Genomic DNA, 13928 nt, shown 5'->3' with positions numbered 1-13928 from the left:
AGCACTCCAATGTGGGCTGTGGGTGTCAGAGTGGCATCCTAATCACTGCACCAAATGCTTACCCCCCTCCCTATTTTTTAAAAGGAAATTGTGTTAGAACTAATTGTGTTCGAAGCCTCTCCTTTTCCAGAGGCCCTTACTCCTTGAGATCCTTAGAAAGTCCCTGGAGTACGCAAAGCCAGGCCTGAAAAACGCAAGGTCCTGAGGATCGAGCGCCTGCAGCGAGGGGCAAAGGGGAGGGTGTCCAGCATCCAGGAGCAGCAACAGCTCCGTGCTGAAATCTCCGCTCACAGCCAAGGCTGGGGCAGTGTCTGGTCATCTGGGGCCAGCTCTGGATTTTCCTGCTGCGTGTTCATTTTTCAGACTTTGAAATATAAGCATTTATTTAAATATAGAATGGAATTAAGCAAAAATATTAAATATTCCTTATTAACAATCTCATTGTGTTCTTCCAAAGAAAAGTACAGGTATGAAAATGTACACAATGTCTGGTGTTATTTTACAGCAGGTTAAGCCACCTCTTGTGACAACAGCATCCCATATCGGAGTACTGGTTTGAGTCCTAGCTGCTCTGTCTCCGATCCTCCTACTAATGTGCCCGGGAAGGCACTGGAAGATGGCCCATGTACTTGCGCCCCTGCACCCATGTGGGAGACCAGCATGGGGTCCCTGGCTTCTGGCTTTGGCCTGGCAGACCCAGGCTGTTGCAGCCATTTGGGGAGTAACACAGCAGATGGAAAATCTCTCTCTGTTTCTCCCTTTCACTCTGTCCCTGTGTCTTTCAAATGAATACATTTATTCATTATATGTGTGTGTGTATACAAGCTACATTTAAAATTATTTTCATTTTCATTGTAAATATATATTGAAAAGTACACAGAGTATAAATTTATAGCTTAAGGCCGGCGCCGTGGCTCACTAGGCTAATCCTCTGCCTTGCAGCACCGGCACACCAGGTTCTAGTCCCGGTCGGGGCACCGGATTCTGTCCCGGTTGCCCCTCTTCCAGGCCAGCTCTCTGCTGTGGCCCGGCAGGGCAGTGGAGGATGGCCCAGGTGCTTGGGCCCTGCACCCCATGGGAGACCAGGAGAAGCACCTGGCTCCTGCCATCGGATCAGCGCGGTGCGCCGGCCACAGCGCGCCAGCCGTGGCAGCCATTGGAGGGTGAACCAACGGCAAAAAGGAAAACCTTTCTCTCTGTCTCTCTCTCTCACTGTCCACTCTGCCTATCCAATAAATAAGTAAATAAATAAATAAAATAAAAAATTATAGCTTAAATGATCAGTGTAGAAATGGACAGTTGAGGACATGCTACTTAAGTCAAGAAACATGACACAGGGGCCAGTGCCGCAATTCACTAGGCCAATTCTCTGCCTGCGGTGCCGGCACCCCAGGTTCTAGTCCCAGGTGGGGTGCCGGATTCTGTCCCAGTTGCTCCTCTTCCAATCCAGCTCTTTGCTGTGGCCCGGGAAGGCAGTGGAGGATGGCCCAAGTGCTTGGGGTCTGCACCCACATGGGAGACCAGGAGGAAGCACCTGGCTCCTGGCTTAGGATCGGCGCAGCGCACCGGCCATGGTGGCCATTTTGGGGGTGAACCAATGGAAAGAAGACCTTTCTCTCTTGTCTCTCTCTCTCTCACTGTGTAACTCTGCCTGTCAAGAAAGAAAGGAAGGAAGGAAGGAAGGAAGGAAGGAAGGAAGGAAGGAAGGAAGGAAGAAACATGACACAGGTGTCCTGGATAGGTGGCACAGCACCAACAGTATGGCAGCAGGTGACACAGCAGGTGAGGTCTGAGAACTGCCTCACTTCTTTAAGGCTGGGAGGGAGGTTACAGCAGGTGAGGATGCAGACAGACGGGCTCTCAGAGAACCGCTATGCCAGGGGTGATCCTGGCCTCCTGGTCCCTACTCCGGCGAGGGGCCCAGTCCGTCTCATAGCTCTTAGCTCATTCTCTAAAGCCAGTAAGTAAGCCCAAAGGAAATAGAGATTTTCTTCTTTGGGACTAGAAGACTATAAATCAAACTCCTGACCCTAGACAAAAGCAAAGTCCCTTGGGTGAAGAAGAGACAAAGCCCTTGGCTCATGAGAAAATTCAAGAATACAAAAGAAAATGGAGCAGGAAGACTGGGCGAGAGCTGCTACCAGTGACCGGGAATTTTGCACCGAAAGAGGCTCAAATTCGTGGGAGAAAACAGAAGACCCTGGAGAGGGCAGTCTGGGGTCTGAGAATACCAGAGTTCCACGCTCAGGGGTCAAGGAGAAGCACTTAGATAGCAGAATATTAGGTACAATTTCATGTGGGAGTTTAAAATTGAAAGGAGCTCTTTAAAATGAGAAAATCTAAGTTACTAAAATTTACTTAGTAGGAAATGGAAAGTGTGAAGAGACCAACTTAACTATAGAGGATAGGAACAGGGTCATCAAAGGTCTTAACTGTCCCCAAATTTCTGTACCCCGTCAGACAACATTGTGGAAAATTTCTAGTGAGCCTTGAAGAAAGATCATAGGTATTCTGACATTCTAGAATCTGGAACAGGAAAAAAGTTGGCAGACATCACTGTTTATTTTGCAAACCTTATATGACCCCCATATCACAGTTTGTCCCAATGAATGTTTCAAAGACAGCACATGCCAAACTCACCTATAAATATTGATCTTAAGATTATGAATAACAGATGAAAGCTAGCTGTGAACTAAAACAAATAGGGAAAATCAAAGGTGTATTTAAAAAAAAAACTATTGTGTACTTCATTACCTTAAGAGGTTGAAGGAGAAAAAAAAAATATGAACATCTTGATAGGTGCCAAAAGACATTAGATAAAATCCAGCATTTATTCCTGATTGAATAAAAAAAATTGGGATGAGCATTTGGTGCAAAAATTGAGATCCCACTTGAACACCCACATCCGTGGCAGGGTGTGTGGCTGGAGTCCTGATCCTGTATCAGAGTGCCTGGGTTGGCATTAGCTTGCTGCTGAGCATCCTGGGAGGCAGTCGTTGACAGCTCCAGTGCTTGGGTCCCTACCACCCATCTGGGAGACTCCAATTGGGTTCCAGGCTCCTGGATCTGGCCTAGACCAGCTCTGACTGCTGTAGGCATGTGGGGAGTGAACCAGCAGATGGAAGATCTCTCTGTCTCTCTCTGTAACTCTGCCTTTCAAATAAAGTTTAAAAAATTAAAAAAAAAATTCCATGATTATTAATCATGAGTCACCACTCTCGCAGGTGGTGGAGACTCACTGTTGGTCATTCTGGGGGTGTTTCCCCTCCTGGCTGCTTTGCCATCCCATTTAGGGGGAGGGGGCATCACATTGTGTCAAAACCTCCAGCCAGGGAGCACCCAGCCCCTGAGCCCCCGCCTGGCGTTTGCTGAGATGCGCATTATCCTATCTAGACCTTAGTGGTTTGGCTACCCAGGCAGCAGCTGTGTTTGCTGTTCCTGTTCTCAGCTGTGACTTTGCTTCAGGCCTGTATCTCAGCCGGTTCAGGACCCAAGTTGGGCACGTGGGAGCGTAAAGTGGCCTTTGAGACTGTGTAAGGTTCTTTTTTTATTATTTTTTAAGATTTTATTTATTTATTCAAAAGTTAGAGAGTTACACAGAGAGAAGAGAGGCAGAGAGAGAGAGAGAGAGGTCTTCCACCTGCTGGTTCACTCCCCAGTTGGCTGAAACGGCTGGAGCTGCGCTGATCTGAAGCCAGGAGCCAGGAGCTTCCACTGGGTCCCCATGTGGACCATCCTCTACTACTTTCCCAGACCATGGCAGAGAGCTGGATCGGAAGAGGAGCAGCCAGAACTAGACCCGGCGTCCATATGGGATGCCGGTGCTTCAGGCCAGGGCGTTAACCCTCTGTGCCATAGCGCCAGCCCCTGTGTGAGGTTCTGTACTGCTCTGGGCTTCTTCTGGACACATGACAAGTTATTCTGCCACTTCTGTCCCTATAGTGGGGTATGAAGGAACTCTGACTGAATCAGCTGTCCAACTGTGTCCATAGCAGTTTTCTTTTTAATTGTCTTATTTAGATCTCTGCTTTTTAAAAATAAAAATTATTTATTTATCTGAGGGGCAGAGAGAGAGTTCCTATCTACTGGCTCACTCCCCCAAATGCCCACATAAGCCCTAGGATCAAATCCAGGAGCCAGGAACTCAATTCAGGTCCCCCATATGGGTGGTAAGAACCCAATTACTTGAGGCATCACCATTGCATGCCAGGGGCCACACCAGCAGGAAGCTGGACTCAGAAGAGGAACTGGGTATTGAGCCCACACTTTCCAGTATGGGATATGGATGTCTCAGCCAGCATCTTAACCACTGCCCCAAATACCCACCCCATCCATAGCCTTTCTATTTATTTATCTGAAAGGCAGAGAGACAGATACAGACAGGCAGACAGACACAAACAGATCTTCCATTCCTGGTTCACTCCCTAAATGTCCACAACAGCCAGGGCTGGGCCAGGCTAAAACTAGAAGCCAGGAACTCAATCTGGGTCTCCCACTTGGGTAGCAGGGACCCACATACTTGAGACAAGACTGCTACCTCCCAAGATGCACATTAACTAGAAACTGGGATCAGGAGGGAAGCCAGGACTCAAAGCTAGGCGCAATGATAATGGATGGGGGAATCCAAAATGGCTTCTTAAAACCACAACATCAAATGCCCTCCCCTGTTTCCAAAAGAAATTGTAGAATCTTGCTGTTTCCTTCATGCTAGGTAGGAAAAGGCTGTTGGTCCCTGTAGATTCCAGTTTCCCAGCTGTCCGTGGTATCTCTTGCTCTCCTACTGGCAGCTCTCTCTTTCCACTGCTTTTCAATTAGGGCAGTGCTTGGACTTCTGGGTTAGGGGGACAGGATACAGAGACATACTGCAATTTTGAACTCACTTGCTTCTTTTTTTTTTTTTTTTTTTTTTTTTTTTTTTCTGACAGGCAGAGTGGACAGTGAGAGAGAGAGACAGAGAGAAAGGTCTTCCTTTGCTGTTGGTTCACCCTCCAATGGCCGCCGCGGCCGGCGCGCTGCGGCCGGCGCACCGCGCTGATCCGATGGCAGGAGCCAGGAGCCAGGTGCTTCTCCTGGTCTCCCTTGGGGTGCAGGGCCCAAGCACCTGGGCCATCCTCCACTGCACTCCCTGGCCACAGCAGAGGGCTGGCCTGGAAGAGGGGCAACTGGGACCGAATCCGGCGCCCCGACCGGGACTAGAACCCGGTGTGCCGGCGCCGCTAGGCGGAGGATTAGCCTAGCAAGCCGCGGCGCCGGCCCAACTCACTTGCTTCTAACTCTCCTCTTTTCTCTAAATCTAGACAGTTCTAGTCTAAAGAAGCATTTAGCAGCCAGTCTTGTTTTACTTCTTTTTTTTTATAGAAAATTTTTATTTGATAAATATAAATTTCATAAATACAACTTTTAATTATAACAGTTCTTCCCCCCATACCCGCCCTTCCACCCCAAAACCATCCCACCTCCTACTCCCTCTCGCATCCCATTCTTCATTAAGATTCGTTTTTAGGTCAGCACTGCAGCTCAATAGGCTAATCCTCCGCCCGCGGCGCCGCACCCCAGGGTTCTAGTCCCGGTCGGGGCACTGGATTCTGTCCCGGTTGCCCCTCTTCCAGTCCAGCTCTTTGCTGTGGCCTGGGAGTGCAGTGGAGGATGGCCCAAGTTCTTGGGTCCTGCACCCACATAGGAGACCAGGAGAGGCACCTGGCTCCTGGCTTCGGATTAGCACGGTGCACTGGCCGCAGTGGCCACTGGGGGGTGAACCAACAGAAAAAGGAAGACCTTTCTCTCTGTCTCTCTCTCTCACTGTCCACTCTGCCTGTCAAAAAATAAATAAATAAAATAAAAAAGATTCATTTTGAATTATCTTTATATACAGAAGATCGACTCTAAACTAAGATTTCAACAGTTTGCACCTGCAGTCACACAAAGTATAAAGTACTGTTTGAAGACTAGTTTTACCGTTAATTCTCATACCTCCTTCTTTGATGGCCCCTTCCTTCCACTGAGATCTCACTCACAGAGATCTTTCATGTAGATCATTTTTTGCCACAATGTCTTGGCTTTCCATGCCTGAAATGCTCTCATGGACTTAAGGCTCTGAATGCCTTAAGGGCTGATTCTGAGGCCAGAGTGCTGTGTAGGGCATTTGTCATTCTATGAGTCTGCTGTGTATCTTGTTTCTCATGTTGGATCATATTCTCCTTTTTAATTATATTATTGTTAGCAGACACTTGGTCTTATTTATATGATTCCTTTGACACTTAATCCTATCTTTAATATCAGTTATGTACTTAAACTGATCACTTTAACTAGTAAGATGGCATTGGTACCTGCCAACTTAATGGGATATGGAGTCCCATGGCATGTTTCTAGCTTTACCCTTAGGGGTAAGTCCAAGAGAACATGTGCCAAACTGTACACCTCCTCCCTCTCTTATTCCCACCCTGATTTTTAACAGGGATCAATTTTCAATCGGATTTAAACACCTAAGAATAATTCTGTGTTAAGTAAAGAGTTCTTGTTTTACTTCTAATGCTGTGGATTATTAATTAGGGTCTATACACTGTTCAGTTAGATGGGTCCACCAGCCATTCACTTGAATATTGTGGCAATATTACCTTGCTGTAAAAGCTCCAGGTGTGTGTCCTTGATATCTTTACTTAATCCATCATGGACCAGTGCCATGGACCAGCTGTGGGCCAGGGCCACACTGAGTACCTTGTATAGAGGCTCAGTTGCTTCCTGATCTGCTGTTCTGAATCTGATGAAGACTAGACACGGAACGTTCTCAAGACCTTGACGTCCTTCTCTTGTGTTCTGCTGTGTCATTCCTTCCCTAAGCAGACAGAGAGCATCCCAGCTGCGGCCAGCCTGGAGAGAAGCAGTCGTGGGGTCACAGAAAAAAGTGGAAATGAGAATTACATCAGTTAACATAGCAGGTTTCACTGTTGCTGCATAAGTAAAAAGTATAAAATTTGTTACCAAAAAAAGTAATCATAATTTGCAAATAAATTGATTGCAACTATAAAAACCAAGATATTTTTTAAAGCTATTGGCACTAATAAGAGATTTAGTAGGATGGGTGATTTCAAAGATTATCAAAATTAAGATTACTTTTTTAAAAAGATACATTTTCTTGAAAGGCAGTTTCAGAGAGAGGGAGTCGAAGATCTTCCACCCTGGTTCACTCCCCAAATCTCAATGGCCAGGGCTGGGCCAAGCCAAAGCTGGGAGCCTGGAACTCCATCCGGGTCTCCCATGTAGGTGGCAGGAGCCCTAGTACTTGGACCATCTTCTGTTTCTGACCCAGGTGCAATAGCAGGGAGCTGGATCAGAAGTGGAGCAGCTGGGAGTCAAACCAGCGCCCATATGGGATGCCGGCTGTCGCTCCCCGTCTTCATAGGGGAACGACACTAAACCCTGCGTAGGCTTCATATCCGAGTCACGGCACCATTATGTCGCTCCCCCTCTTCGCGGAGGAACGACACAGGACCCTGCGCTGTTCTTTCGTCTGCTCGGCCCTCCCCGGGTTTGCTGCTGGTTCTTCCCGGGTTGGCTACTATCCCTTCCACCTCCGTGGAAGGGCAGTTCCCCCTGGCCACATTCCCCACTTCCGCAGGGGAGCGGCACACCGCCGGCCGGTTCTCTCGGGGGCTGCACGGGTTCCCTTAGATGTTCCCCATAGATGTTCCCGGTGCATGCCGTCTCTCTCCTCCTTTATAGTCCTCCTCCGCCAATCCTAACTCGGCTGCCCACACGCCGAGTACGCTGCTCTCCAATCAGGAGCAAGTCCTACAGTTTATTAGCTGAACTGGAGGCAGCTGTGCGGAAGCTGTTTACTTCTCTCCCAGCACCATATTGTGGGAGAGCAGATGCATAGAATAAGTCTTAATTCCAGTAACTCAGTCCAGTCCGGATTGCTCCCCACACCGGCATTGCAACACTGGCCCCAAGAGCACTTCTACAAAATAACATTTAGAAATGGATAAACATTTATCTTTATGTTTACTAAAGCATAATAAAATAAGAGTCTCATTCACAACAGCTATAAAACAAATTGCTTGGAGATCAAATTAATAGGACGTTACTGAATATAGTTGAAGAAAATCACAACAACTTACTGGCATGCTTTAAAAGATCATTAACTAGAACTCTCAATATTGTAAAGAAATATAAGTCTGGTCATTGCTTTAGGCTGAGGCCAGGGGAAGAAACCATTGTGTGGCAAGGGGAAGGGGGTGCCCTTAGCTCAGGTCTACATCACGAAGGCCTGGGAAGGCAACGCTGAGGGATAGGCAGCAAGGGGCCGGGACAGGGGCTGCGGCGGCGGGTAAGACCTGGAGCCAGCCTGGCTGCCGCTGCCCTTATCCTCCCGGTGGACTCCGGCTGGGGTGAGGATCCTGGTGCACTAGTGCCAGCCCACAGGCCCTGCGGAAGGCCCTTGGGGTGCCTGGGGAGGGATGGATCTTGGCAGGAGAGGGCCAGGAGAGGCCCGGCAGGCTGCCGAGCAGGGCGGGCCTTGCTGGCATGGGCTGTGGGCGGGTCAGGCATTGAGTTTCACTTCCCACCACTGCTGGAGCATCAGCCCAGACCTGGTGAGTGCCCAGCTGCTGCTGCTGCTGCCTTGGTAAGTGTGGGCCCCAAGGGAAGGGAAGGAAAGCCATGGGCGACCCTCTCTCAGACTAGGTAGGCACTTGGGGGTTGGGGGGGCCCAAAGTCCAAAGGGACAGGGTGCTCATCCCAGTAAGGAAACCACTGTACCCTCCAGCCTCCTGCCTCCTGCCTGGAAAGTGGGCGCTGGAGCTCAGGGACCTTGCATGATGCCGCAGGGGAGGCCTGAGGTGTGTTGCCCAGCTCTCTGCCCACTTTAGATCTTTCTAGCAGGCACTCACCCCCTGCCACATGCTCCACAGCAGGTACCCCACGATGAGCTCGCAGGCACCACCGCCGGGGCCTATGCAGGCCCTTATATTCTTGGACCTGGAGGCCACCGGACTGCCCTTCTCCCAGCCCAAGATCACGGAGCTGTGCCTGCTGGCGGTTCACAGATGTGCCCTGGAGAGCGCCCCTCCCTCTGAGGGGCCGCCTGCCGCAGTGCCCCAGCCCCCTCGTGTGGTGGACAAGCTCTCCCTGTGTGTAGCTCGAGAAAAGGCCCTGCAGCCAGCAAGACCACAGGTCTGAGCCCCGCTGCGCTGGTAGCACACAGGCGTCAACGCTTTGACGACAACCTGGTCACCCTACTCCTAGCCTTCTTGCAGTGCCAGCCAGTGCCCTGGTGCCTCGTGACACACAACGGTGACCGCTACGACTTTCCCCTGCTCCAGGCAGAGCTGGCTACGCTGGGCCTCTCCAGTGCTCTGGACAGTGCCTTCTGTGTGGACAGCATGGCTGCGCTCAAGGCCCTGGAGCAAGGCAGTAGCCCCTTGGAGCACAGCCCACGGAAGAGCTACAGCCTGGGCAGCATCTACACCCGCCTGTATGGGCAGGCGCCGCCGGAATCTCACACGGCCGAGGGTGACGTCCTCGCCCTGCTCAGCATCTGTCAGTGGAGGCCATAGGCTCTGCTGTACTGGGTAGATGCTCACGCCACCCCCTTCAGTGCCATCAAGCCCGTGTATGGGGCCACTGCCACTACTGGGACCAGCCCAAGACCATCTGCTTTGGTAACCACCCCACCCGTAGGCAGTGCCAAGAATGCCAGTCCAAGCCAGGGGAAGAGCCGGAGACCCAAGACACTTCCCACGACGAAGGACCCTGGAGCCCTGCCCAGGGGGGAGCTGCTGGCCCCACTGGGCCTGCTGGCTTTCTTGACCTTGGCAGTAGCCACACTGTATGGACTATCCCTGGCCACACCAGGGCAGTAGGCCAAGGAAAACCCAATAAAGACCACTCCATCCCACCACTGAAAAAAAAAAAAAAAGGAAAGAAATATAAGTCTATCTACAAATGCAATTCCATTCACAAATCACATAGGAGGGTGTCAGCATGGGACACGGTGGGTTAACTCACTGCTTGCCATTCTGGCGTACCACATCCCCATAGCAGAATGCCAGTTCAAGTCCTGGCTACTCTGCTTCCAATCCAGCTAATATGCTTGGGAAGCTAGTGAATGATGACCCAAGTGCTTGTGCCCCTGCACCTATGTGAGAAACCCAGATGGAGCTCCTGGCTCCTGACTGAAGCTTGGCCCAGCCTTGGCTGTTGCAGGCATTTGGGGAATGGACCAGTGGATGGGAGGTCTCTCTCTCTCTCTCTCTCTCTCTCTCTCTCTCTTATGCTCTATGCTTCAAATAAATCTTTTTTAAAATTAGAAAATCTCATAGGTGGAGTAGAAATGATTGAGAGTGATTCTGAAATCTACCTAGTAATTAATGATAGGATAATAGCCAGAAAAAATTTGATAGGAAATTCTCAAGGGAACATTTACCCTCTTGAATATGAGGTAGCATTATAAAGCTACAAGCATTAAAACAGGATAATTCTGCATAAAAATGAAAGGAAAATGAATGAAATAGAGTATCCAAAAAGAGGCTCAAATATCAGTATAAATTTAGCATTTGATTAGTGGGCAATTAAAATCATTAGCAAGGGAACCAATTGTTTAACAAATGGTGTTGGAAATGACTGGTTAGCAAGTGTGCCCAGTTCTCCTGGGCTCATGTTTGGATTGTCCTTTCTTGTCCCTTAAAGCTGGATGTCAGCGTGTGACCTGCATTTGCCAGTGAAATGTGAGTTCAAGTGCTGTGTGGCACTTTTTTTTTTTTTTTTTTTTTTTTTTTTTGACAGGCAGAATGGACAGTGAGAGAGAGAGGAGAGAAAGGTCTTCCTTTTTGCTGTTGGTTCACGCTCCAATGGCCGCCGCGGTCAGCGCTCTGCCGGCCCACTTCTTTTTTTTTTTTTTTTTTTTTTAAGATTTACTTATTTTTAGGCCGGCACCGCGGCTCACTAGGCTAATCCTCCACCTTGCGGCACTGGCACCCCAGGTTCTAGTCCCGGTCGGGGCGCCGGATTCTGTCCCAGTTGCCCCTTTTCCAGGCCAGCTCTCTGCTGTGGCCCGGGAAGGCAGTGGAAGATGGCCCGAGTACTTGGGCCCTGCACCCCATGGGAGACCAGGAGAGGCACCTGGCTCCTGCCTTCGGATCAGCGCAGTGCGCCGGCCACAGCGCGCCAGCCATGGCGGCCATTGGAGGGTGAACCAACGGCAAAGGAAGACCTTTCTCTCTGTCTCTCTCTCTCACTATTCACTCTGCCTGTCAAAAAAAAAAAAAAAAGATTTATTTATTTTTACTTGAAAGAGTTAAACAGAGGGAAGGAAAAGCAGAGAGAGAGAGAGAGAGAGAGAGAGAGAGAGAGAGGTCCTCCATCCATTGGTTCACTCCCCAGTTGGCCACAATGGCCAGAGCTGTGCCGATCCGAAGCCAGGAGCCAGGAGCTTCTTCTTGGTATCCCACGTGGGTGCAGGGGCCCAAGGACTTGGGCCATCTTCTACTGCTTTCCCAGGCCATGGGCAGAGAGCTGCATCGGAAGTGGAGCAGCTGGGTCTTGAACCTGCGCCCATATGGGATGCCAGCACAGCAGGTGGTGGCTTTACCTGCTACACCACCGCCTGCAGCCCCTGTGTGGCACTTCTAAGCTGTAAGGACCGGGGCACAATGTCCTTTGCTTTCAGTCTCCCTCAGCTGGGATCCTGGAGTGATGGTGTGACGGTGCCTAACAGTGGAGACCCTGCTGGCCATGGTCAACAGAGAGTGTGAGAGAGAAGCCAAGCTTTGGAGTGTTAAAGCCCGTGGCTTAGGGGTTTCTTTCACACACCTGACAGCCTCTATGGCTTATTTCACTCCTGTCAGGGAGAAGCAGGTCACACTGATGCCTTAGAAACGTGGATCATTAGTGCTTGCCAGGAGTATCTGTGCTTCCAGAGAGGATGCTAGGGGAGAAGGCACTGCTCATCTGTTGCTGTGGATTCGTTCTGAGAGGAGAAGCGTGGTGGGAGCAAGAGGTGTGGAGTCACGACACAGACACCGGGAGTCGGATGAAAGCAGGATAGAGGCGAGCAGCTTGCAGACTTGTTTATTTCAGTTGGTACAGCAGCTTATATAGCCGAGGCAGCCAATCTGGTCAAGGCAGTTTATGCCCTAACCAATCACTGCCTGTTGCCAGGCAGGCTCCTTTGCCAGGTGGGTTCCGAAGCCATTCCTGAGTAACTGACAGTCGCTTGCCAGTGGCCATCTTGGCAAGGCCTTCTCATTCCACCACACTCATCCAAAAGGACAAAGTGGGGACCAGCGCTGTGGTATAGCGGGCTAAGCCTCCACCTGCAGCACTGGCATCCCACATGGGTGACGGTTCTAGTCCTGGCTGCTCATTTCCAATCCAGCTCTCTGCTGTGACCTGGGAAAGCAGTAGAAGATGGCCCAGGCGCTTTGGCCCCTGCACCCATGTGGGAGACCTGGAAAAAGATTCTGGCTCCGGCTTCGGATTGGCACAACTCTGGCTGTTGCAGACATTTGGGGAGTGAACCAGTGGATGGAAGACCCCCCCCCCCGCCCCCAGTTTGTAACTCTGCCTCTCAAATAAATAAATAAATCCTTTAAAAAAAAAAAAAAGACAAAGTGCTGTGTGCAGGACTAGCCATGTAATTTGTGGGACCCAGTGCAAAATGAAAGTACAAGGTCCCTTGTGGAAAAAAATAATAAAAAAATTCAGGATGGCATCAACAGAGCATTAAGCCAACCATAGCATCCTGCTAAGTGTGGGGTCCCTGTGCAGTTGCACAGGCCACACACCCACAACTATGGCCCCAGCTATGTGTAACTGGCATGTCCACATCCCCACTTGTTCCTGGGTCAGCTCCTTCACTCCTCCGCCTCTGCGTGTACTTTCACAGGGCAATGAGGGTAACGTGTAGCTCATTCATGAATCATTTCTCAATGGCACTGTCTCACCTTCTCATTGAGGATAGACCTCCATCCCCTGTGCTCCTTATCCCTGGTCCTAATTGATTTCTGTTCTTAATACTTATCATCATCCAGCATGGTACAGTTATGTACCATGTAACATCACAATGGTGGTCCTATAAAGTTACTCTGGAGTGACTGGCATGGCACAGAGGGTTAAACCATTGCTTACAGCACTGGTATCCCATATCAGAGCGCCAGTTCAAGTCCTGGCTGCTCTACTTCAAATCCAGCTCCCTGCTAATGCTCCTGGAAAAGCAGTGGAGGATTGCCCAAGCACCTGGGCCCCTGCATCCATGTGGGAGACCCAGATGGAGATCCAGCTTCTGGCTTCAGCTTGGCCTAGCCCCAGCTATTTACAACTATTTGGGAGGTGAACCAGTGGATGGAAGCTCGCTCGCTCGCTCTTTCTCTCTCTTCCTCTCCCTCAGTCTCTCCATCATCCTACCTTTAAAATAAAATCTTTTTTAAAAAAACTTTTTTTCATATTTCTTTTTTTAAAGATGTATTTATTTACTTGAAAAGTAGAGTTACAGAGAGGCAGAAACAGCAGCAAAGAGAGAGAGGTCTTCTGTCTGATGATTCTACCCCCAAATGGCCTCAACTGGCTGAATCTGAGCTGATCTGAAGCCAGGAGCCAGGAGCTTCTTCCAGGTTGTGGGGAGCAAACCGGACTAGACTGAGTTACTGGAATTAAGACTTATTCTATGCATCTGCTCTCCCACAATATGGCATTGGGAGAGAAGTAAACAGCTTCCGCACAGCTGCCTCCAGTTCAACCAAGAAACTGTAGGACTTGCTCCTGATTGGAGAGCAGCGTACTCGGCGTGTGGGCAGCCGAGTTAGGATTGGCGGAGGAGGACTATAAAGGAGGAGAGAGACGGCATGCACGAGGAACATCTAAGGGGAACATCTAGCTGAAGGAACACCTGTGCAGCCCCCGAGAGACCCGGCCGGCGGAGTGCCGCTCCCCTG

The 13928-nt window shown here is 49.9% G+C and overlaps 1 pseudogene; it reads left to right on the top strand.

The window, feature by feature from the left end:
• Positions 1-8599: 8599 nt before the first annotated feature.
• LOC100357820 (three-prime repair exonuclease 1-like) lies at positions 8600-10192 on the top strand (annotated as a pseudogene).
• The last annotated feature ends 3736 nt before the right edge of the window (positions 10193-13928 follow it).

Source organism: Oryctolagus cuniculus, chromosome 11, assembly GCF_964237555.1.
Source record: "Oryctolagus cuniculus chromosome 11, mOryCun1.1, whole genome shotgun sequence".
Taxonomy (NCBI): Eukaryota; Metazoa; Chordata; class Mammalia; order Lagomorpha; family Leporidae; genus Oryctolagus; species Oryctolagus cuniculus.
The sequence above is the reverse complement of the archived record's forward strand: the minus strand, read 5'-3'. Positions and strand labels throughout refer to the sequence as shown.